Source organism: Miniopterus schreibersii (assembly GCF_964146895.1).
Source record: "Miniopterus schreibersii genome assembly, chromosome: 15".
NCBI classification, from domain to species: Eukaryota; Metazoa; Chordata; class Mammalia; order Chiroptera; family Miniopteridae; genus Miniopterus; species Miniopterus schreibersii.
This window is the reverse complement of record NC_138115.1, coordinates 17,934,474-17,961,500: the sequence shown is the minus strand read 5'-3', so window position 1 is coordinate 17,961,500 and position 27,027 is coordinate 17,934,474. Positions and strand designations below refer to the sequence as shown.

Below are 27,027 nucleotides of genomic sequence, written 5' to 3'. Positions count from 1 at the left end.
AAATGTCCAAGGAAGCCCGGCCCAGCGTGGCTCAGCGGTTGAGCATCAACCTAGGATCCAGGCGATCGGGGTTCGATTCCCGGTCAGGGCACATGCCCGGGTTAGGGGCTCCATCCCCAGTCGGGGGCATGCAGGAGGCAGCCGATCAATGACTCTCTCATCATCGATGTTTCTATCTCTTTCCCTCTCCCTTCCTCTCACTGAAAGCAATAAAGATATATTTTTTTTTAAATGTCCAATGAAGGCAAGACTAATGTATCTTCCTCAAACAACCATATTAAAGAAGCATTTGGCCAATGTATAAGTACAGGTCTTTGGCTTAGTTCAAAGCAATATACATTCGAAGTTTAACTGAAAGATTTTCTTAAAAATATAGTCCACATTTATTAATGGTTTATTCCTTCCCTTCCTAATTGGCACGCTCCACAGTATATATATTTCTATTCCACTAATGGCTCCTTTCCCTTCTTTAACGTTACTATGTTTCAAAAACATGGCAAAACTGTAGAAAAAGGAAATATTTAACATACATTCATGTTCATTTTTAAGTCAATGAAGGTTGGTTGTTATCAAAATACATTTAATATTCGCCGTATCCTAATACGCAGTAGTAAAAATGGCAAAAATTAACTTTATATTCTCTTAGATCTCCCTTAATTGACTATATTCCACTGTTACTCTTCCAGGATTTAATGTGAAACTTGAGAAAGCTACCTGCATTTGATATGTCTAAATCTCCCCTGTGTAATGGCTACAATAATACCTAATGTACCTTGTGCCAAGGTTATAAGAATTAAGTGACAGTGACTATAAAAGCTTGCTAATAAAGGTAAAACTGTATGTATACTAAAACCCGAGTTCTACTTATCCCAAGATATATGCCTCAGAAGGTAATTTCAGGGGAAAAAGGTCTCTGAAAATATGCTTGAAAAACGCTGTTTATTCTGCATTATTCTTGGAGATTCCAAATGCATATAAAAGTATTAAAAGCTTTGGGAGGGTCTGTAAAGTTAAAAAAAAAAAAAACCTCCTGATTAGGGTTTGGAACAAGACCTCAGTTTGATTTTTAGCTTCCCCCCTTTGCTGGCTACAAATTTTAGCCAGGTTATTGAACCTTTTTGAGTCTTCATTTTCTCATCCAGAAAATGCAATAATTCCTAAAATTTGACAAAATTCGGTGACGTGATGTGTGTAACGTACTCAGCAAGCGCCTGGCCGGCGCTCAGTAGATGGTAGCTCTGACTACTTGTGCCTTGTTGATTCTGTTGACATTCAGCTTGGCCTAGCTCCGCTTCTTTCATTCTCTTTGGCCACGGAGCCTCTTTCCTCCTTGTTAGGTAGGAACCCGGTTCCTCCGGCCCGCCTTGGGAAAGCCCTGTCTCCGGAAACCGAGATGCCATGTCGGGGTGGCCCCCGTCGCTCCTTCCTTCGCACTATCTGTCCCCGCTGTCACTGGCCTGAAACCAGCAATGCGAGGCTCCAGAGAAGGGGGCTCCGCGGCCTCCAGGGAGGCCCCTTCCTGGACGTGCACGCGTTTCTCCAGCAGCTCGGGACAACGGGGGATTCCGCGCAGGCGACTGTTTCCGAGGACAGGACTACAAGGGGTCACGGGGAGCAGCAGTGTCGAAGGAAGGTGTCCTGGGCGGGTGAGACTTGACGTAGGACTGGGGAACGTGAGGGAGTGTGTGGAAGGAGAGCCCCAGTTCCAGAACCGCAGGCGAAGGCTTCCGACACGTTTGCCCTCCGACCCAAGGAAACTTAAAATGCTTCCCACGTGTAAGCTACTTAGCTTGAACTTGGCCGATCTTCCCTCATGCCTGTCACTCCACCCCTAAGTCAGCAGCAGACGTTCCACCTCGTCTCTGACGGCGGGGGTTCCCCAGAGAAAAACCCCTGGGGACACATGGCCCCCGTGTCTTTCTCCCTGAAAGAGGCTTCTCTCCTAAGCCCGTCTGCTTTTCCACCTCATAAACCGGGGCCGAGGAGGGGAGTCTCACAGTTTATTAGATGAGAACATGGTTCAACTTTTGTTTCAAAATTCTAGGGGGAAAAGGCCAAGATACTTCAACATCCATGCTGATTCATGACCAGTGGTTCGCAGCTGCTCAAAGCAGTGTGTCGAGGAGGAGAGGCCCCCTGAGCTCAGCGGGGAGGGTGCAGTGAGGACTGCTGGGAAGGCCCGAGGGAGGAGTGGCGGTGCGGGTCGCCCCCGGCTGTCATCCCCAGGAACACGTGCCCATTTTCCTTTCCCCTGATCTCTGCCACCGACCCCAGGAGCTAGGGCCCTGGCAACAGGGCACAGGGTCTCCAGTGGGGGTGAGGGGGGAGGTGCCTGCCTCCTCCCCTGAGGCACCTATGGGAACCCTTCTTGGTGGTTAGTCTTCCTCTCCCTGAAGAGGTAAAGGAGCGGGTGCGAAGGAAGGGGCCAAGAAGAGCCCACTCCCCGGCCTCTCCCTGTGACCTCGCAGACAAGGCGTGCACCCCCTGCCTGAACATGAGCACCCGATTCATCTGAGGCCCAACTGCACTCCTTGCTCACCAGAGGCTCTTAGTGGAGCAATGAACAAGCGCTTAAACACCCCAAAAGGCCCTGCCAACTACCACTGAACGTTTTGGATAGCTGGTACTGTTTACCATGCTTATCTTAATAGCAGCTCCTCCAGGAAGCCCTCCCACGATTGCCCCAGGAGAAATGCATCAAGCTTTCCTCTGGGCAAACATTATATCCCATTGCTCTTCTTGGCAAATTTGGGTGGGGCTGGTATGTTTACATCTCCTGTCCTCGGGAATGATCCTCCCCAAGGCAGGGACCGTTTTATTTCTCTCTCATTCTTCCTGAGTTAACCTTGAGTCTGGTACATAATAGGTGTGTATAAAGGGATTGAATAAAGCTAATTATATTTAAAACCAGGAATGAGGAAACTCCTAGTGGAAGAGTTTCCTGCACTTAATTCTTAAGTAGAAGAATCTTTAGTTGTTTTTTTAATTTACTCTGATTGAGAGGTAGGAAAGGAGATAAAAAATCTGAGAAAAAAAAAAGGTAAACTGAAAAAAGGCACAGAGCTAGAGGAAAGAAGCGGGTAATTCCTGTCCCTAGTCATACTGCGAAGTATGGTACAGTTCCCACCATGCTGAGAGGTATGAAAGATCAACTAACACAGGCCTAAAATAAGAACTGATACAGACACCAGAGAGAGTATGGTCTGGCTTAGAAACTGTTAAGTTAACCTATGAAGGTGCTGGTTTTTAGTCTAAAATTGTAAATCTTTAGAGATTTTGGCTTCATAATTTGTTTCTAAACTTAGGAGATACAAAAGGCTTTGATAAAAATTATATGTGCCGTTCATAAAGGACCATGCAGACGCCTTGGGATAGGGCGGGGGAAACAACCAAATGGAATAGGAACTTAATTTAAAATGAAATTCACTTGCAGAAAGTTGTCAGCAATATAGGAAACATCCATTCTGCCAAAAGATGAAAATTCAGACATCCTGTAAACAACATCTCATGCTCATTGTTATTGGGTTTCCGTGAAATCTCTTTGTAAGAAGTTAGTTTTCAGTTCAGTATAGTCATAACATACAATCAATTCAATAACATAGCACTGAATTTTAAAATAAAGTCAATGTACTTGGATATTCAAAGTGTCAACCTGATTCTTTTTCTCATCCTGAACACCCGCCTTTTAGATGAGATTTCATTTCCCCATGCCAAGTATGGATTTAAAAGTCACAGTAATTGAAGCCATTCCATACAAAAAAAAAACCTCAGGGACCCTTATGACATTTTCTGTGAATGCATTCTGAAATATGAAGCCCAAGCCAGCGCAACCTTGAGCGTGAATGCCTCTATGAACGTCTACAGATTTCTGCAGAATAGGAACGACCACTGACCAGATCAGTCTCCAACCTCCTTTTACAAAGGGAACAGGTTCAAGAGAAATGGCCCAAAGAAATTGTCAAGGTCCACAGTTCAAACCAGAGGAGACTCAAAACTTCTCTTAGGTATTACCCTAAGTGAAATAAGTCAGAGAAAGACAAGTACCATGTGATTTCACTTATATGTGGAATCTAAAGAACAAAATAAACAAACAAAACAGAAACAGACTCAGATACAGTGAAAAGAGGGTTGCCAGACAGGAGTGGGGTGGGGAAGATGGGTGGAAAACATAAGAAGTCACAAAATAGTCACGGGGATGTAAAGTGCAGCGTAGAGAATATAGTCAATAATATTGCAATAACTCTGTATAATGCCAGGTGGGTGCTAGAATTATCAGGGGGAAAACACCTTGTAAAATATCTAATTGTCTAACCACTATGCTGTACACTTGAAACAAATATTAAAAAATAAAATTGTACCTTGTTTTAACACTAAAAAATGAATCAAATCTGCTACAACATACTGTACACTCTACCAACCAGAACCAAAAAAAATTTCTAAGCAACCATAGCATAAGGTTTCCATGAGTTGTTATTTACTGTTTTTGCTAATAATAACCAATGACAGCACAATATAAACTCCACAACAGCACAAATCTGCATCTGTTATGTTCACTGTGGTATCCCTGGCACCAAAATGGTGCATGGCATACAGTCAGCACTCATTAAATTAAGTTGTTTTATGTACTGAGTACTCACAATGTATCAGATGCTGGGATAACACTTCACATATATTAGCTCATTTAATCCTCAAAATACACTATTATGGGCTATGTCCCCCCCACACAAAAATCCATACATTGAAGCCCTAACCACCAAGGTGAGTCTATGTAAAGTTAATTAGGGTTAAATGAGGTCACAAGGGTGGGGCCAATCTAGCAGTACTCGTGTCCTTATAAGAAGAGGAAGAGATGGCAGGGAGGCATGCACACAGAGAAAAAGGCCACGTGAGGACACAGCAAGTAGGCAGCCGTCTGCAACCAAAGGAAAGAGGCCTCGGGAGAAACCAAGCCTGCCAGTACCTTGATCTTGGATTTCTAACCTCCAAAACTGTGAGAAAATCATTTTCTATTGTTTAAACCACACAGTCTGCAGTATTCTGTTTGAGCTGCACTAACTGACCAATACATTAGAGAATCTGAGAGATGATGTAATTTCACCATTGTTACCATTGCCACCTCTGGGTTTCTGGAAGGTTGGTGGTTTGACAATAGGTGTCAAAGGAAAGAGAGGTAGATAAGTTTTTTAATAGATTTCAATGTGTAGTAAACTAAACTCTTATAGGTCTCACTGAGGAAGTACAAAAAAGTGAAACTGTTCTGGGTAACAATAAAGTAGCTCTTGGTTTCCCAATTTTCTTACCTTCGCCACATTTAAGGCAAACACAGCCATGGCATAGTTCCCTTTCCAAGATGGCAGTGTTGGGTTTGGTAACAACAACCACTGCATGGCATCTGGGCCAGTGATGGGAGTCACTTTACAGCCCAGAAAGGCTCCCCCACACCCAGCACTATGCAGAACAGCAGCCGCCTTCTGGGTCTCCCCTGAGACCAGCAACCAAAGGGCATCGTTCTTTATCTAAACCCACCAGCTACCAAAAACAAGGCAAACTGTTCAGAGTCAGGGAGGGTCCTTTGTTCCTTGAAGTTTCCCAGTAGGAAACAATGGAAACCCTTAATCTTTCTGATGAGCAACTATATGCATTCATATAAGTCAGTTTAACAAAAACATAGCACCCACTGCAAGACTTCTGAATAATGACTTGCTAATTAAAACTCTAGCTTTAGGCATCCAACAAAACAGAAAATCCCCACACCACCTCCACCCTGAATCCGGGACCTCCCTCCAGTATGAGATGGAAGCCCAAAGAACAGGAAGGAAGTTGAAGGATGTGAACAAACCCAGAGGCAAAACAACCACCCATTTTACATGAGCACAATTCACTTCTGTCAACAAGTTGATGCTTGATGAACATGAAACGATGATCCACGACTCAACCAAAAATCATACTATAAAATGGCCTTTTAACATGACCATAATCTGAACCTTGGAAAAATAAAGACAGAGAAAGGTTACTTCTCAGGAAGTGTTTTCAAACTTCCCAGGGATAGGAAACCAACATTCTCACAGTCCCCCCCAAAATTGGCCTTATAACCCTGCAACAAAGCAATGCAAAAACACGCACGTCCCAATGGTATACTCTAAAAAGCTTGGGAAAGGGTTGCACTAAAGAAAATAAGCTCTGGCCAGTGTGGTTCAGTGGTTAGAGTGTTAGCCTGCAGACTGAAAGGTCGAGGGTTTGATTCCCAGTCAAGGGCCCATACCTGGGTTGCAGGTTTGGTCCCCAGGCCCGATGGGGGCGTGGTGTGTGTGGGATGCAATCAGCCAATCTGTCTCTCTCACATTGATGTTTCTCTCTCCCCCTTCCTCCCTCCAACTCTGTCTTAAAAAAATTCAATGGAAAAAATATCCTAGGGTGAAGACTAACAAAAAAAGGGGGAGGGGGGAGGAAGAAGCAATAAAAATAGAAAAGCCCATGTCGCACAGTACACTCATGACGTCCAGTATTCTGCATGACTGCCTTGTGGTAATTAGGGGAAAGCACAATTGAGAGGACCTGCTCCAATTATAATAGGCTTAACATTCTTACATATGCAAACCACAGTGGACAACACACCACCATCTAATAAAACAACTCACAAACACAGCATTCTGATAAGGCCCTCCCAGCCACATGCTTAGAAAGGTTCAGCCTCCCAGAGGTGATGAAACATTTTGGCCAAATGCCTGTTTACAGGAAGTGCAAGATCACTATCTTAATTGCTAAAGAATTATAGGCCAGCTCCCCCTAATTGCAGTGAGATTCTCCATTTTCATTTGAAATAAGGAAATAAATGTCTCTGCAGTTCAACATTATCCCAGATCCTGTATCACACAACGATATAATTGGCACCCTCGCTTTAGCAATACTGTGCTGAGGGAAGGAAGACAGCCACTTGAAAGTGGAGAGCTGAGCTGAAGAGTCACTGAAGGAGAAACCCGAGAAGGGACAGGACTTATGACCGTGATTATGATTACGCTGCCTTTCCATGCTGCCAACTTGCCAAATGGAATCTTCAAATCAGAACTGAGGCCCCAACTCCAAACAGGTTACAATCTGTACCTCTCAGGACACTAAGGCATGCATCATGTAGACACTGTCCTGAATTAATACCAGTTTCTTTTCCCCCAATATAATTTAAGCTAACCTAACATACTGAAAAGAATTTAAGATATTAGGCTCATAAGTTTCATTAACATATTGATAAAGAAACTACTAAAATGTTATACTAGTCTTATCGATCTCCTCTTCCAGCTAGCTATCCAATCAGAAATCACAGCGTTTTACGTTATTGGCAGGTGGTAGAGTGGATTAAGAACATGGGCTCATGAGCTAGAATGTGTAGGTTCAAATCTGTCCTATAGAACTTTCTACAATAATAAAACCATTCTATATCTATGTTGTCCAATCTGGTAGACACTAGCCACATGTGGCTATTGGGCATTTGAAATGTAGTATGAATATCTAAGGACCTGACTTTTTAACATTTAATTTTAATTAACTTAAATGTATATAGCCTCATGTGGCTAGTGGCTACCGTATTGAATAGCACAGTCCTATACTCTTTATTCACTAGCTATGTGTCTTTGGACACGTAACTTAACTTTTTATGCCTGTTTCCTCACCCCTAAAATGGAGATAAAAATGAAACCTTACACAGTTGTTGAGGGGATGAAGTGAGGTCAACCATCCGAGGACCTCAGCACAGTGGACAGTCCGGGAACATATTCTGCTGCAATGTCTTTCACCCATCCGTTCTCCACGGTCCCACTGTAGTCACCTTTGTCAGGCTCTTATTGTGCTCACAGTATCAAAAGACCCTCTTAACTCACCTTACTCCCTTTAGTGAGTTCAGTCTCCAACCACCCCAGCAGAACAAAACCAGTAAGTGTTTCTAAAACATAATTCTTGGTACATTACTCCTCTAACATCAAAATCTCTTATAAATCCCTACGATCTTCAACAGTATATACCTGCTGGCTTTTAAGACCCTTTATAATCTGACCCCCAGATGATGTTTCACGCAACCTCCCACTGTTCCCAGATACAACAGCAACTTGTCCTTCCTCAGACCAACCGCGCAATTTCTACTCCACACCTGGATGACAACCTACCCATCGAAAACGCTCACTTCCTTTACCCTCACTTCATCATGCTCACCTTTCGAGGTCTGCCCCAAGATACCTCATTCAAGAAGCCATCCCCTCTGAGCTACCTAAGAGAAGGGCCAGACGTTTGTGCATTTCTTGACTGCCCTTCAAAAACTTATAAGCTCTTTAAAGACAAGGAGTTACGTTTGTGTGTCTCCCCATCAGCGCCCAGCACAAAACATGCATAAGTTAGGGGCTCGTTTTGTATGTAATAAAGAAATACTGTAAAACATGAACGCAAATGCTTGTCAACTTGAACGCTAGGGTCTTTGGAAATCTCTGCCAGTTAAACCACTAAAGGCTTTAGAACTTCCTACCTCAAAGTAACTGAATAAGCACCATGGAGAGAAAATATGGGCAAATATTTATTGATTACTAAGCCAACGTATGCCTTGGAAACAAAACCCTCAATAATTCCCTGCTGTCCTCCAGAATCCTGCTAGAGAAACTTCCCCAAACGTGATTTAAACTTGGCCTTTAACCTCTCCCAGCTTGTGATTTGTTTACAGGCTAAACTATGTCCACATCTGGCCCTGAACGCCACCTTCCCATACCCTCTTGACTTTCCTATACCAAACTTTTCTATTCTCGACTCCCCATCACACTTACAGTCCCTCCCCCCCACCCCCACCCCCACACACTTTGGAGAACTTTGCAGCATCTTCCCTTCAAAGCCTCTATAAAACCCCATCCCCAACTATTTTGCACCTGTCCAAAGAGATGACCCTTCCACGCTTCCCTTAGCCAACAAATAGTTGAGAAAAAGGAAAGATGAAGGTCATCGGGGAGGAAGTGTCTTGAAATTTCACTTGGGTCTGAGTTTTAGTAGTGGTTTCTGGCACAAGAGAGAGATCCCTGATCTGAGAGAGAATGGGCTGCAAAATCACACCCCCGACCGCTTTGTGCAGCTTGAACTCCCTTTCCAGATGCTAAAAGGTGGTTCTCAAACTGTGGAGAGCATCAGAACCATCAAGAGCACTTGGTGAGGTGCTGGCTCCTGAGGCATCTAAGTCATTTGTCTGGGGCCACCCAGAATCCTGTGCTCTAATGAATATCCAGCTACTTCTCTCACAAGGTCAAGACCACATGACAAGCACTGCAAATGGCTCCTTTTCCTGTCTCAGCCAGCCTCCTGTTTCCTCTCTATGCACCGAGAGAACAGCAATAACTAACTGCAGCAACAAGACTTATATCTGGGTATAGCAGACTCTTCCCAGTGAGGGACTTCGGTGGAGAAGCTGGGGCAGGACAGGACAATCAGGCACACGAGGCCAAGGCTGAAAGGCTCAGGGTAATGAGGGGTCAAAACAAATGGCGAATCCCAGGCCTGAGAGAAGAGCTGGGGAATTCAGCACAAGCAGAAGGGAAAAAATATTTAGCCGTAAGTTACATAATCACCCTAATAATAGCTAACAGGCACATCCTAGGCATTGAGCTAAGTGCTCTACTTAAGCCCTAAACAACATAGGGGACCAACAGTGATACTATTATTACACCTATCATTGAGCTGGGGAACTTGGGAGACTGTTGGAAGTTCAATTACTTGCCTATGACAACAGCCAGTAAGTGAGAAGACTTGAACTCATGTCTGCAGAGGCAGTTCTCTTAACTTTGCTTGGTAAACTGCAGCCCACATATCAAATCCAGACCACTACCTACTTTGGTAAGTAGAGTTTTATTGGAAAACAGGCACCCATTCATTTGCATTTTGTCTACGACTGCTTTCATACTACAAAGGCAGACAAGTGTAGCTGCAGTAGACACCTTCCAAATCACAAAGCCTAAAATACTTACTATCTGACCCTTTACAGAAAACATTTGCTAATCTGATTTTTCCTGACACCCCAGGGAAAATACCCAAAGCACAAATTCACAAACCTGGATCTCCCAACAGGGATGGCCCACGGTCAAGGAAACATGACACAATAGTAGAGTAAGTTTTCCAATTTAAACATTCCAGGGTTATTTGAAGGAGGGGGTTGTTCTGTTTTGCTGTTTTGTGTTTTTTACCTTAAGGTTTATAATACATTGAGCTATCAATGGCTGCAATAAGCACAGCATTTTTATGTAATAAAAAAAAATAGCCGCTAAGTAAAAGAGTATTCCCAAAAGGCCACAATATTGGGAGTACATCAGAGAGCATAGAAACCAATGGAAAGAGCTCCCTATGGTCAAAGCTCGAACGATTTGAGCAACAGAATGAAGTAATGTTGTCTTATAACCCAACGTATAAATTAAGTATCTATGAGTCCATACTGATATAAATAAGTTAATTGAATAAATAAGTGAGGAAGAGAGAATTCCTGTGTAGAATTCCAAATAACGCATGGAGATACTCCTTCCTAAAAGAGGAAGTGCGTAACTCCCCCCCCCCCAGAGTAAACAAGAAAGGGGTGGGGAGAGGGGACAGTGGGGTAAGCTGGCAAACACCTCAACCAGGTGATCAAGATTAGTACCACCAGTGATAAGTCGCATGGAGAGTTGATACCCTCGATGTGATGTGTTGAGAATGGTGCGTTACCTCTGTGGTCGTCCTCCCCAAAACCTCCAACCCCAATCTAATTATGAGAAAAGCATCAGACAAATCCCATTGAGGGGCATCCTACAAGATGCCTGACCCCTACCCCTCAAAGTCACCAAAAACAAGGAAAGTCTAAGAAACCAGCCCAGCCAAGAGGAGTCTAACGAGGAACACAGAATCCTGGATGGGATCCTGGGGCAGAAAAAAAGACATTAGGTAAGAACTAAAAAAATCTCGATAAATTATGAACTTCAGTTAATAGTACTTATCAGTATTTGTTCATTAGTTGTGACAAACGTACCATACTAATATGAGAGAGATTAAAATAGGGGAAATTGGGTGGAGGGGGTGTCATGGGAACTCTCTGAACTTACTGCATGTGTGTGTGCTTTTTAATCTAAAACTAAGTTTATTTTTAAAAGAATAATTAAGAAGACAAAAAATAGCATCCACTTTTCCACATTTAAACTCACAGGAGGCTCTAACTTGGGAGAGATTTTCTTTCCCCTGGGGTTTACATACCAGAATTCTAATTTTGTCTGGAAGGTGCAAAACACAGATTCTAAAATTATTGCCACATAAATAATTCAGTTTGTGATTAGTGCCAAAACAGAATAATTTAAACATGGTAGAGATCACTGAGTTACTCTGAGCAAAATTCTGTATAAGAAACACAACACTTGGAATAAAGGGAGCATTGCTTACTGAAATCCTAGACGTCAATAGCATAAACAACCCTGTCTACTTTGCTTGGCTTTTGAATGACTACAGACAGCACTAATGTCACCCACTGTTCTTTGAAAACTGATCCTCCTCAGAGGGGAGAATTCTGCGGGAAACAATACACCCAGTTTCAAACCTACCTATTGTCCTGCTGTCTCGTGCTCAGATGTCTACAGAATTCTCTACGGATTGCTGGCAAAGGAGCATATGACATGCTATTTAAAAAAATATGTGACCCAGCTCCTAACTATCTGTCCTAGCCACACTGAATTTCTCTTCATTGAAGAGGCCAAATTCTCATACCATGTTCTTCTCATCATTTATCATTCAACACAATTATAACAAAATATCTGTCTGTGTAATTATTCATTGAATTCCCATCTCCCATATTAAACTGAAAATCTTGTGAGAACCATGTCTGTTTAGTTCACTGCTATAGTCCTAGGATTCTATGCACCCAAATCCTGGCAAATAGTAGGTGCTAAATAAATACATGTTCAATAACTGAAAGAACTCATAGATCATAGGTTAGCAGAGTTTAGCTCAAGTTAACAGATACCCCAGATAATTTCAAATCCATGCACTTACCTTAGCAGTTCATTTAACGTGAGGAACATCGAAATCTTGCCTTTGGCTCATTAGGTTTATTTGTGCTAAGTCAGTGTTACAGTTTCAAACAGCTCACTAATGAAAGACAGAAGTGATTAGCATTATCTTCACGTACAAAACGTCAGAAAAAATATAGAAAGCAAGGAGTTATACATGAGCTTCCAACTGCATGATTGATTTCTACTAATAACCGTACCTGTCCAGAGGCTAATTTCTCCTGGGCCTGGGCTAGTATTTTTAGACTATAGTACTGCAAGTCTATGGTAATTCATATAGGTGTTTAAGCCATGATCTTATGTTCTAAATATCTACCTTTCAAGTAACTGTCCTGCCGAGAAATGTTTGTAATTTATAAAAAACTTTGATTCAGAATGTTGTCATGGAAAGAGTAAATAACCAAGGCCTGGAAAACCCAGCTCTAGTCTTGACTGAACCCCTTAACTATTCATCAGCTAACTTTTAATGAAAACCTTGAACAGACACTGTTCTAGGCACACAGTGTAGTTAAGGTCAAATCACTTAAGCAATCTAAACCTCATCTCCAAATTCAGATGGAGATAGTAGATCCAATGTAGAGCAAGCACATGCAACCACCATCCAGTCCACTCAAAATTCCATAAAATAACACAACTTACTGGAAAACAAAATAAATCTTCAGCATTATGTACTGGTTGGATACTATTTACTAGATTAAAAAAAAAAAAAAATTATTCATTTAAGCTCTCAGTGGGCCAGAAATTCCAGGTCTCCCCAAATATAGAAAACATATAAGAAGTCAAAATCCAGAGGTAATACAAGAAGTGTTCACAGAAGATGGTTGAGTGAGAAAGGAATTGGAGTGGTAAATAGATGCTCTCATATTTTACTCTGCATACTTAGCTATTTTTTAACTTGGTTACAAGGAGAATATATTTAGGAGTTATTTTTGCACGTGAATAACACTGAAATGAACATATTAATAGAATTGAAGGATGACTCATTGCAGCTCAATCTCTCTCCTTCTAAAGGTAGAATCACAAGAAAAGCAGAAGCAAATCTCCCTGCACTACTCAACCCATCACCTAGAAAAGCAGCAGCAGATGAAGTGACAGTATTCAGGCAGGTTATAAAATAACCACATTTCAGAATCCGAATAACAGCCTCTCAGTTCCCCAGATTCAACGTACATCTCTGTTGTTCCTTCTTTACAATTAAAGATTCCCTTTCACAGTCTGGGCAGAATAATATGTAGACTTGCTCCTCTAGCTCTGAGTTTAATTAACATCAGTAGGGGTCATGGGAATTTTCCAAGGAGAAAGCAGATACAGGGCAAACCATGAAAACATTTCTTGGGTCTCCTCCCATGTCAGAGCACTGCTTTCCAAAGGCCCAGGCGAGCCTCATTTAATTAATCTCTTTCTTTGATTGCGGGTCATCCCACTCTGACTCACAGAGAGCACAGCAAGGACACACAGGAGAAAGAGAGCTAGTATATGGTTAGCAAAATAAAAACCAACGAGAAGGCAGGCAGGAAAGTTATTACCCCAAAGTATGAATTTATCCATTGAATATCAAAAGGTCACTTTTCCTAATCTAAGTTCTCCAGAGCATTATAGAACCCCATCCGCTCCTGAACCGTTTCAAATTCACATCCTCAAGTAGGCTGCAACGAGGCTGAGAATAAACTGTCTCCCGAATTTCTTTAGTTTTCTGTTAAAGGGTATGAAAGTCAAGAGTTAAGGCTGGGACATTCGGTACCTCATCCCTTCTACCTTCACATCATGGCTGTAGCTCTATTTCAACAAGATGGGAAGTCCCCTGGGAAATCAAAACTAAAAGGCAGCCCGGCCGGGCATGGCTCAGCAGTTGGGCGCTGACCTGGGATCCAGGAGACCGAGGTTCGATTCCAGGTCAGGGCACATGCCCGGGTTGCCGGCTCCATCCCCAGCTGGGGGTGTGAAGGAGGCAGCCGATCAATGGCTCTCTCATCATTGATGTCTGTCTATCTGTCTCTCTCTCTCTCTGAAATCAATATTTTTTTTTTAACTAAAAGGCAGAATTATGAATAAAAAACATGTCTCTATGCTATAGAGAGAGACCAGGGAGACAGGCAGGCAATGAGGTGGAGGTATTCGTGTTTGAGAGCCAAGCCAGTGGAAACTGAAAATGTGGGGAAGGCAAAAAAAAAGGGGGACTGAAAAGGGCAACAACAACAAAAATGGACAAGTTTATTGAATCTTCACCAGCTTGCGGGGGAGGGAAAGGGGACTCAAGCCCCAAATAAACTCTCCCTGATAAGTTACTCGCTCAGGTCAACACAGAAACTACAAAGATGAGGCCTTTGACTCATCCCTCCTGAGACACTCCCTTTCCTAAGACAGGAGCTGAGCTTACCCTGCACTGAATTCACCATACAGATGTGTTGCTCTATAGAAGTGTCTCCTGTGTACTCAATTTCTCCAAATAAATCCAGAATTCTGAGCCCAGGGATCACATTTCCCTACACACTACCTACCAAAGAGCTAGTTCACCGTGCACGTGTGTATTCCTTGCTCTGGGTAGGAAAGGCGGCCCCCGAGTGAGGAAAGGCAAAGACAGGGGAAAATACTAAGGAGCAGTCTCCTGAGATGGCCCTGAACCCAGCTAAACGCCAAGGCGCCAGAAGAAAGCCCTTGCACCGTCTCCGTTTCCTTGACAGCAGCAGTGCCAGTGAGCAGAGCAGCAAGACCCAGGCACCTGTGGTTTACGAGCTGCCTGGCCCGGGCGGGGTCAGCAGGTGCAAGGGGTTAGCAGGGCCCGGCGTTTGAATCCACAGCCTCAGCACAGCCCTTCTGTTCACAGCTCAGTTTCCTACGACAGCAGATTCTTGGTTTGGTATTACTTACTCCAAACCTTTCCCACAAGGCAGAGCTGATTAACCCACACTCGGCCCCTCCCTGGAATTTCTACTTCCTCACCAGGGTGTCGTCTTTCTTATTATAATGTCGTTCCCGTAAGGTGGGGCTCCAGCTGACCAGGCGGCATTGACAAAAACCTGCCTCTCTGCTGGCTCACACTCCTAGGACATCCTTGCGTCACCCTTGCCCATGGTTTCATTCTGTCTTTCTCTCTCGCCTTGTCCCTGCTTCTCTACTCTGTGCGGCTGACCAATATAGTGGCTCTTGAATTTACTAATTTTATTTCTGCTCATTTTTATTTCTACCGTCTCACTTTGATTTCTTCCCTCCTACACAAAAGATTCCCCCTCTAAGCAATATTTTCTATTATATCTTCATCATCGTAAGTATTAAAATTAGTAAATTATTAGAATAACTACAATTTATTGAGCACTTTGCGTCTGGCACAATGCTAAGTGGTTTATATGCCTTCCCTATATTACATAGTCATCAGAACAGCCAGATAAGGAGAGTCCCATTACTGTCTCCATTTGACAGAAGAGAAAACTGAAGCTTAGGAAGACCCCCAACATCTGTCTGACTCCACGACCCAAGCTCTTAACCAATACTGCACTGCCCATGGCAACCGCAGGTCCAGCATTTTGTTTACCTTTTTCCATTTCCACAAAAGCATTTCAGCTAATGTATACGTTATGGAATACATGTTGTGTTGTCCCAAAATTCCTATGTTGAAACCCTAACTCCAGTGGAATGGTGTTTGAAGTGGGGTGTTATGGGAGATAATTAAATCACAAGAGTGGGGCCCTAATGATGGGATTAGTGCCCTTCTGAGAAGGGACAGGAGAGACAGGAGAGAGCTTGGTTCCTTGCTCTCTGCTCTCAACCATGTGAGGGCACTGCCAAAAGATAGCCATCTGCAGACTAGGCAGAGGGTCCTCACCAGGAACCTAATCAGTCAGCACCTTGATCTTGAACTCCCAACCCTCCAGAACTATAAGAATAAATGTTTGTTGTTTAAGCCATCCAGTCTGTGGTATTTTTGTTACAGCAGCATGCATTGACAAAGCAGTATACATAGAAGTGATTTAATGTCAATGAAAGACTTCATATAAATGTACACAAATCTGAAAATAATGTTTTAAACTAATATATTCTGACTTATGGCTTTGAAAATGTAGTCAGCATAGGCTAAGATGAGCAGAAATATTGTGGAATATAGGAGAAATTCAAGAATTATTTGTTCATTTTTGCATAGCTTCAACCTGGGATAGCTCATATTTCACAATTTCTTCAAGATTCATAGTAATTTTTTCTTACCAACAGGACTGGCTTTATTTATGGCCTCATACCACCTACTAGTATTCACAGGATGGGTATGCAAGACTTCCAACACACAAATACCAAAATCCTCCCCATTTTAACACCTAATATTCCAGCAGTTGGGGTTAATTCTTTTGGGCTAAACTGTGTCCTTTTGCTAGATTCCTTTTAAAAATGTAAATTTATTCACCAGGGGAAATAACTCTAAGCCACCGATAGCTTAATGTGAATAAATATTCCAAATGCTTCCTGACAAAAGGAACTAGAACAAAAAGAACAAGCAGTTAATTCAGGGAGGAGAGCGAGCCCCGAAATGGAGGCGGTGACCCAAAGAGGAGAGCAAACCAGTCAAGACAAGCTTTTCCCATTATGTTGACCTGGGTCAGTTCTGCTTTCTAATGTGAAACAGTTCACCAGTGCTGTGTAGGAGGGGGTTTCATTTACTGGAAGGAAACTGGTCATAATCCTAGCTATTGGGGCCTATTTGTAATAAATCCAAAAAAAATAAAGTGGAAAGACTCTACAGTAAAAAGCTATGTTTGATCAATTCCAACTGGCCAAGTGAGAGCCACAACTTTAATAAACTTGATTTAAAGGCAAAAGCATCCAAGTATCACTTTTGTTGAATGGAAGGGATGAGCTGCTTTTATCTTAATTGAAATTATACATCCATTTTCATTCATAAAACTTCAGTAGCAATTTGAATTGCCAAAGCCTTTAATCATAGAATTATTTGCTTTTCAGGCTTGTCAAATAGATAGCTATTTTAAAGGCACTGCCTCTTTTATCCCTTGGAGTTGAGTGCTGCTCATTTACCCTGAATCTTTTACCAAGTACACAGAGTATTTTATATGTTTAAAAGGAGGGAGAAAGCTTTGCGAAGCCTTTTATTCCACTTAGCTCTTTAAAATCAGTTTATTTGTCAAAGGTATCTCAAGAGCCACATTTCACTAAATAACTTCTGAGTGTAAGGTTCAAAAAATATTAGATACTCAAAGGGCTTGGAAAATCAACTGTGTTTGTCTGTTCTAGAACTAACATCCATTAACACCAAAGTTATCATTATTGTTTGAACTAAAGTCATCAAAACAGAAAATTAAAATTAAACATCAAATTATGTCAGTTAGGACAGTTCAGCGTTTAACAAATGAACAATTTAGATTCCATCCTAAGTAGAAATAATACTTTTGGACAAGTCATTACACCTTAGTAAGAACCATGATCCTGTCTTTTTAAATAAGTCTTTACTCTCTGCCACGCCCACTTCTTACAGCTTTGGGAGAGGAAGCTAATTGAAATGATATATGAAAAAAATACTCAGTATCTTTCAGATAGCCTTCCCACACCCTGAATGTCACCTGTCCCTCAATAACAAGCCATTCTCTCCTGCCCCGTCATATGAGAAGAAACAAATTTAACATTAAGCAAATGTGGCCTGCTTCCCATTTAGCAAATTTAGGGATCTCAAGCCACAAGCAAGCCAGTCTTTTGCGAAGAGACTGGAAAAAGCAGCAAAGTTAAGAATTTGAGCCTGTCTTTAACTTGCTTACTCTTCCTAGATGGCTACCTGTCCTTTGCCTGGCTATTTCCTTCTCATCTCAGGTCACAACTAAGAAGTCACTCCCTCCAGGTATCTTCTTTGGCACACGTGTCAAGCCCACCCCCACAGCCACCCGAGCTCCCTGCAGGGCCCCTTCTAGGGTTTTCCCATCTGCGCTGGAATCGCCTGTTTTCTTAACTATCTCCCCACTGGACGCCAAGCTAAGTGCCCCGATCCCCACGCATCGTCAGTACCCAACACAGTCCTAGTCCAGTCCTTTGAGGCTGCCATAGCAGAATGCCACCGTCCAGGTGGCTTAAACAACACGAATTTCTTTCTCACAGTTCTGGAGAGTGCGAAGTCCAAGGTCAAGGCCCCATGGGATTCCGTGTCTGACGAGAGCCCACTTCTCGTTCACAGGGGGCCATCTCCTCACTGTGTCTCCCCGTGGCTGAAGGGCCAGTGAGCTCCCTGGAGTCTCTTTTATAAGGACGTCAATACCACTTATGAGGGCTCCACCTTCATGATGCGATTACCTCCCAAAGGCCTTACCTCCTAACACCATCGCATTGGAAATAAGGATTTCAACATGTGAATTTAGGGGAGACATAGCTATTCAGTCCATTGCCATACTCAAGTTATGTTTATAAAAGAGAATGGGTCAGCACGAAGAAAGTGAAAAGGAATGGCATAGGAATGCCAGGTCGCTCAACAGAATGGGATGACTAGTCCCCCAGGCACCCCTCTTAGCAATTTTACTCTCGGAACTGAACACTTTAACTTACAGAGACTGCCTTGGGCAAAGAAGTGGTTGCATCGGAATCAGCCAACAACAGGTAAGACATCTGATTACATTAGACTTGAAGGAATGATGTAATCAACCATGCAACACAGGGAAAAAACAAGTTCAAGAACAGTACTGCTCCTGCCAGAGACAGTTGACTGCGAGCATGACAGGAGTGACAAGGAGCAACACAGTAGTTTCTTTGGCTTTCTCAGGAAACTGGGCAGTCATTTCCTTCACATCGAAAGCACATCTCAAAGGCTCCCTTCCTGTCTATGCTCTTTCCAAGAATACACCACTTAGTACCCTGATGCGTTTTCACCTTCCCCAAAGGACATCAGCTCATCATACAACCTAGATGGAGAATCACTCTCGCAGCCTACAATCATTTACTAGTTTATATGATGTCAGAGGGCCATGAGAGACCATGCAACTACTCGGAGCACAGACCCTTGAGCTGAAGGGAAAGAGGTTTGAGTGCTGGTTCCAGCACTAACTAGGTCAGTGTCCCTACATCAGTTATTGGAACTCTCTGCACGTGTTTTCTCACCCATAAAATAGAACTAAAAGCACCTCATGGACAGGCCACGTTGAACTGCAGGGCATATTGTGTAGTCCTGCTCACAGAGCATGCAGAAGAACCAGCAGAATGCCAAGTGCCCGACTCAAAGTCAGCCCTCTCAAGTGCTAGCTGGTATTACTATGCCAAGGTGAGTCAGGTACGGATCCTGTCCTCCAGGAGCTTCCAGTCGAGAATGAAAAGTTATCACATGTCGACAGTAAGTAAAGCACGTAAGACAGTCGTCGGTGCCAATCAAGGATAACTGAACCTGGGAAGAAGGTAACCGTCTCCAGGTAGGAAGACTGTGTGGCAACTTCTCATTTGCCATGTGAAACATTTCTGAGACATGTCATATTAAAAGAAGGTAAGTGCTAATGTGGGGCTGCCAAAATCAAAGGTTAAAAATCAATGAACAATATTGATCCTTGTGAATCTCTAGATTGAGCACGAAGTTCTTCATGATGCAGATACATGATGTAATGCATATGTCACAGTATGACATTCATAACACAGTTATATGCAGAAAAAGTGGTCCGACTACAGTCTGGTTAAAATGTAACTCATTCTTGCCCTGACCACCTGGTAGCTCAGTTGGTAAGAGCACTGTCCCAATAGGCCAAAGTTGCAGGTTTGATCCCCAGTCAGGGAACATAGAAGAATCACACATACAAGAATCAGCCAATGAATGCATAAGTAAGTGGAACAACAAATCAGTGTTTCTCTCTCAAACAAATTTTTTAAGAAGAATTTTTTAAAAATGTAATTCAGTTTTCTTGAGGACCTATCGTGTGCCTGACTTTGTGAGTAAAGCTCTCTGCCCATCAGAATTAGTATTCTCATAAGGAAACTTTTCCCCAGTAGAGGAATGAGAGGGTCAAGATAAATCAGGATGGTCAGCTTAGACATGGAGCTGCCCGACCTAGCTCTGCAGCAACATCCTCAACTCTCCTCGAAGGAAGTGTTCTGATCAATGACAGCAGGGCACACTGAACACAGACAAAGCAGGGCTTTAAACTCTAGCCCATGGACTTAAGCCCCTATATATATATGTATATATATATATATATAGGTTTAAGATTTATTTTGGCAGAAGATGGAAAGATATTGCTCTATTTTCATGCTCTCAGCATGTAACCTCTTATGCATTAAGAAAATATAAGTAACACTTCTAATTACATGACAAAAATATTCCATACAGCAACTGCTCTTAATGATATGCTTACAGTTGGCCATTTCATTACTTAATAATTACCAGATCATTAGAGCAAGTAATATATTCTTGGGAGGATAAACTTACAGCAGTAATTTCAGAGAAAAGAATAGGAAAGCTCTCTTAAAGTCACCATAGGCAATGTGTAGAATTAGCTATTGAAGGAAATGAATATAAATGTACTTTTAAAAGTAAATAGCAGTACCATGACATTTACAGCTAATTTTGGATCATGAAGTCAAAAGGGAAATGGCTGGAAGGATCTGGTCCAAGCCTCTCATTTTACAGATAAGGACTTAAAGTCAGCAGTCAGGTGAGCACAGCAGGCTAACAGCTACTGTAAGTAGAGTCAGCTCTACAACTGGTTTCTCATCCCTCCTTGCAAAGCTCTTCCTTTTTATCAGAGAATCCTCTAAATGCAACATCAATTTGACTGGTTAAGTCTTGATTAATTAAAATATTGAGGAAATGCAGAGAGCTAGTTAATTCTATTTTCTAATTAGTTTTGGACCCAAAACTAATCTTTCTGACTCACAGTTTTACAGTGAGGAAGAGAGAGAGGGAGAAAGACAGATTTGTTGTTCCATGTATTTGTGCATTCATTGGTTGATTCTTGTATGAACCCTGACAGGGGATCAAACCTGCAACCTTGGCATATCCAGATTGAACATGTCCAGCCTCTCTCACCCTGGTTCCAGGCAGCACCTCAGCCTAGAACACATTCCCACCACTCCACCTGGCTCATTCCTCCCCACCCTACAGATGGCAACTTAAACACCCCCTGCCCAGCCAGGTTCTTCCTACGCTCTCAACATGGCAAGCTTCTCCCTACTCTCTGCCTCCCCCAGTGAAATCAGGACATATTTGTAACTATTCATTTAGTATTAGTGCCCTGCCCCCCAGACAGGGGTTCTCAAACTTGGACATGCATCAGAATCTCCTGGAAGGCTTGTTAAAATACAGATTGGTGGGCCCCACCCTAGAGCTGCTGATTCTAATATGGCATGGGCCTGAGAATTTGCATTTCTAACAAGTTCGCATATGATGCTGATGGTCCAGAGGCCACACTTTAAAACCATTAAGCTAGACTATAAGACCCATGAAGTCAGGGGCCAGGTCTGTCTTCGTCATTGTTCTACCCCTAATGCCTGATACAGTACCTGGCACATAGTAGGTTCATAGTTGGTAAATAAACAGTTTTCTTCCCTGGGGCAAAAAGTTAAGGCTCCAAAAGCCTGGAGTATAACATTAGGGGAATCTTTGTGAAGAGTGTACAGGAACTCTAGTATCATGGCAATTTTTCTGTAAGTCTAAAATTATCCCAAATTTTAAAGTTATGTACATATGCACACATATACATACACACATACATATGTCTGCCAAAAAGCAGTAACGACAATCCTAAGGTGAATCAGGCAGGATCTTAACATATAAGCTGGCTGTTTCTTTTCAAGTCAGTTTACAACAGAAATTGACTAGAAATTGATAGCTTTCCCTGGGCTTCTCCTCTTGCTGGAGAAAGCAGCCTGCAGTCAAGTGCTGGATAATTGAGCATTCAGGGTTGGCTGGCTTCTGGTAAAAGCTGCATCAGTCCTTTACCTGTAATTCTGGCGGACCTCTCCAACTTCAAGTCCCCTGGACCAAATAAAGAACAGATGTGCACATGGATGATGCTTTCCACTCTTCAATGGGAACATCCTAATCTCCGGCAAATTACTTCCCCAGTGCCCTTTGTGAACATGAAGGGCTTGTCCTACGCAAAAGCTGAGACAGCAACAACCCGTTGGGTGATTTACAGGTTCTAGGAATGACTTAACAGACATTTATAGAACTTTTCATCCTGAAACTGCAGATTACACATTTTTTTCCTCAAGTGCACATGGAACATTTTCCAAGATATACCACATATTAGGCCATAAAACAAGCCTCAGTAAATTCAAGAAGACTGAAATCATATTAAGCATATTGTCTGATCACAATGGCATGACATTAGAAATCAATTTACAAGGAGAAAAAAAAAGAACCACAGATACGTGGAGATCAAACGATATGCTACTCAACGGCCACTGGATCAAAGAAGAAATCAAAAACTACCTTGGGACAAATGAAAATGAAAACATAACTTTACAAAATTTGGGGGATGCAGCAAAAGCAGTTCTAAGAGGCAAGATCATAGCTCTACAGGCCTATCTCAAGAAGCAGAAATAATATATCAAATAAACAATCTAACTTTACACCTAAAGAACTACAGAAAGAAGAACAAACAAAACCAAAGTAAGTAGAATGAAGGACATAATAAATATCAGAGCAGAAATAAATGCAATAGAGAAAAATAAAAAGCAGAAAAGATCAATGAAACTAAGACCTGGTTCTTTGAAAGTATAAATAAAACTGACAAAACTAGCAAGCCTTATCAAGAAAAAAAAGAGAAAGCCCAAATAAAATCATAAATAAAAGAGAAAGGATCACAACAGATAACACAGAAATACAAAGGATCATTAAAGCACACTATGAAAAATTATATGCCAATAAATTGGACGACCTAGAAGAAATAGATAAATTTTGAGAAATATACCACCTTCTAAGACTAAACCAGGAACAGACAAAAAATCTGAGCAGACCAATCACTAGCAATAAAATTGAAGCAGTAATCAAAAAACTCCCAACAAACAAATGCCCAGGAACAGATGTCTTCCCAGGTGAATTCTACCAAACATTTAAAGAATTAACACCTATCCTTTGCAAACTATTCCAAAAAATTGAAGAGGAAGGAATGTTTCCAAATTCATTCTATGAGGCCAGCATTACCCTGATAACAAAACCAGACAATGACACTACAAAAAAAAAAAAAAAAAAAGGGGGGGGGAGAGAGAGAGAGAGAAAGAGAGAGAGGGGGAGGGAATTAAAGGCCAATATCCATGATGAAATAGATGCAAAAATCCTCATCAAAATACTAGCAAACTGCCCTGGACAGTGTACCTCAGTGGTTAGAGCATTGGCCTGTGGACTGAAGGGTCACAAGTTCAATTCCCAGTCAAGGGCATGTACCTGGGTTGCAGGTTCAATCCTGGCCCCAGTCAGGCTGCATTCAGGAGGCAACTAGTTGATGTGTCTCTCTCATATCAATGTTTCTCTCCCTCTCTGTCCCTTTCTCTCCATTTCTTATAAGGACACCAGTCAGACTGGATTAAGGGCCCACCTTACTCTAATATAACATCATATCTTACATCTTAATTACATCTGTAAAGAACCTATTTCCAAATAAGATCACTCTCACAGATATTAGGAGTTAGGACTTAGATAGTATCTTTCAGGTGGGGGAGGGGCACAATTCAACTCACAAGAGCCTCCCAGATGGTTTCCAAACCCTCTCATACCCATCTGCCCTCTTTTCCACCCAGCATAGAAACATCTTGTGCTCCCTCCTCCTCCGTTCAAGACAAGTTTTTTGCAGTCCACTGTTTATTAAAATACAGAGAATTCGAGGAAGTTTTCAGCACAGATGGGCAGATCTCTTCAAGACCAAGTTCAGCTTTCTAGCACAAACCCCACAAGCACAGGGGGCACCGTGCCCCATTTTCATGTCAAGCTGCTTAAGTGATCATTTATAGTAGGACATAAAAATTACCACTGTTTTGAAAGAGACACTAAGCTGGTGTTCCAGGTAATGACACCTCTGGGCCAAGTCATTATTTTTCAGGAGCTTTCATTATCAGGATGGGCACACTGTTGTTTACTAAATCCTCTGTATTCCATAGACAGTGTCTGATAAGATGAATGCCATCTCCTTTCGCAGCTATGCTCGGTTTAACCGTTCTCACTTGCCCTCTACCCTGATCAGCTGATGAAATCAAGAGCAGGATCTGGGACAATATGTGCATACAGGACAATATGTCCTGGTGCCCAGGGCCAGGATGCAGACCTCAGAGTTGGAGAATCCAGGTTCCAATTCTGCCTCCGCCACTTTCAGCTGTGATCTTAACACACTTTGCCCACACCCTTCCTGAGCTTCTGGTTCCTCATCTGCTCCATGGAGATGACAATAACCACCATCTCCTGGGGTCTGCCTACAGATGAAGTGGCATAAGGACTGATGTTAATAGTTTATTCCTCAAGTTCAAAGACATTTAAAGGGGGAAATGATATGTGGCCTCAGAGAGCTGGCTCATGTCCCATTTCCAAGACCTTATAGACAAGCTATTACCACTTACAATCTGCAGTTCAGAAACAAAACCAAACTCCTCACCTCGAAGTGGCAGGGGGAAGCAGATATTAGTGTTAACCCCTTTATGCACTTATTAGAGTTCATAGTGAAGTCTTTATTTGAGGGAAGCAGTGTGGTATGATGGTTGTAAGCCCATACTCTGGCATTAGATTGTTTGGGTTCAAATCCCAAACCCTTCTCATTTATTTAACCTCCTGGTGACTCAGCTTTCTCATCTGTAAATGGGAATGTGAATACCAACTCCATCTTGTTAGTGGAATCATCACGAGTCCTAAAGGAATTAAAATATGTAAAGTTGTTTGATCATTACCTGGCTCAGAGTAACTATTGTATAAGAGTTTGTTAAATAAATTAGTGGACAAATACATGGTAAGCACTCAATACCAGCTATTAATGTCTGTATATTACTATCTCAATGGTCAGCAAACTATGGCCCACAGAACAAATCTGGCCCTCTGTTTGTGTAAATAAAGTTTTATTGGAACATATCCATGTCCATTCATTTATGTATCATCAAAGGCTACTTTCCTGCTATGATGGCAGAGTTGAATGGGTGGAACAGATACCCTATCGCCCACAAAGCCTGAAATATTTACCATCTGACTCTTTCAGAAAACGTTTGCAGACTGCTGGTCTCTCCCCTTGACCAGATTCTGAGCTTTTTCAGGACAAGAATTGGGCTTTGTTCTTATTCACAATTTTATTCCCACCATTAAGCACAGTCCTTAGTAGTACATGTTCTATAAATATTTGATGAAACGATAACTGAAACCCTGATTTACACATTAGAACAAGAACAATAATAGCTACCATCATTGCACGCTTGCCACAAGTTGCACGCCATGCCAAGAGCTTTGTTCTGTTAAGTCATTTAGTACTCAGGCCCAGGTACTATTGCCATCCCAATTTGGGACAGGAGGGAACTGAAGTGGAGAAGTTAGAAAACTGAATGACACAACTGACATGCAATAATGCTGAAGCTCGACCCCTGGTTTTCTTACCCAAAACCCTATGTATGTTAATACATCACTCCTCATCTAGGAGGAGTTTAACAGTTTGAAAAAAACAACAGTTAATAAATTTCCTATGGCTGTATCCTTCAAACTATATTTTGCATTCTTTTTTATTCCTGTGTTCCTTGATAAACGACCCTAGGATCAATAATCCTATAAAAGTCTGTCCTATTTAACTCAGAGCTCTAGGTTTTAATTGGGCCTACACTCCACCAAAATTATCAGTTGCAAAGTAAAAAATACCATCTCACCACCACTTGTCTTTTCCAACTACATGGTGCAAATTGACATGACTGGTCTGACTTTTTCTGCAGTAGGTCAGGTACCAATTATTTGACTAACTAGCTGCACTAGTTGGCCTGCTGTTTTATAGATTATGATAATTACTGAGTTGGGGTGACCTAAGAATGTGAATGTCTGAGATTTTAGAAATCAAAATAGTCCGATAAGTAGTTTAAGGACTTTATTTTTTGCACATATGTTTAACACAAATCTTGCCTGCAGGTAGTCTTGCCACCTGTACTGGGCCTATTTTATGCTTCTCCCAGGACTTGCTCATCCCCACCTGCCCCTCAGATCTCACCCCTTGCTCAGAACACCGCCTGCTGCTGCCTTCCCCTCCTTTCCTAGCACTGCCAAGTGACTCAGCCTGCCCTAGATGGAAAGAGACCAAATTCTAGAGTCACTATTACAAGAAAGTCACCAAGGAGATCCACCTAATTAGCCTTAAACTGTGATTTGGTTAACCTGTTATTGCAGCATAACCTAGCATTAGCCTGACTAAATCCATTACCACTTCACTTTCCACTTTGCCAAGAATCAGACAAAGAGAATCTCTCTCACCTCAATTATCACCATGAGGCAAACTAGAATATGCTGTGTCTTGTTGAGTAATTGTCCTCTGAGATATTAGCATGGTGAGTGGGAACAGCTATACTGTGTCCCAGTAACAAGTACCCTGTCTTACTTAGAGACAACCTCACCCCTCAAATGAGTTTCACCAGAAGCAGGCCTGAAGTAAGGATACAAATGAATTTGTTCATTTGGGAAACAATGACAATGGAGCAGAGAAATGAGATGTGGATGGGAAGGAAGTCAATTAAAGGTGCGTTCAGGAGCAAGTTACTGCTGTGGGCAACTGGAGGTCAAGTTCACTGGAGAGCTCAGAGACAGGAGAGAGCAAGCCTCAAACTTATCCCAACCAAGTTGCAGGGGAGCTGGAGCACTTACTCCCCAACTCTTCATCTGCCATTACCTGCCTCCAGGGCACTGTTCCAGCACTTCCAGCTACATACACACACGCACAGCAGATACTCAACAACAAAAACTCCTCAGGCAGAGAGCCACAGGTGTGCACAGGTAGCCACAGGTATTCTGTGTGTATAACTTAGTGCCAAGAGTATATGTGTGAGGCACAGACAGTGTGAGCAACACCCTCTCTATCCAAATTATGCC

At 42.3% G+C, this 27,027-nt stretch overlaps 1 long non-coding RNA gene across 2 annotated transcripts in view; it reads right to left on the bottom strand.

The window, feature by feature from the left end:
* LOC308567757 overlaps positions 1-27,027 on the bottom strand; it is a 319,467-nt gene that overhangs the window by 166,773 nt on the left and 125,667 nt on the right. The window contains exon 3 of one of the 2 annotated variants that reach the window (XR_014000370.1): positions 4,312-4,326. The exons of the other annotated variant lie outside the window; for it this stretch is intronic. This is a non-coding gene — a long non-coding RNA (uncharacterized lncRNA). Of the gene's footprint in view, positions 1-4,311; positions 4,327-27,027 lie in introns of those variants that run through there. 2 annotated transcript variants of the gene reach the window in all.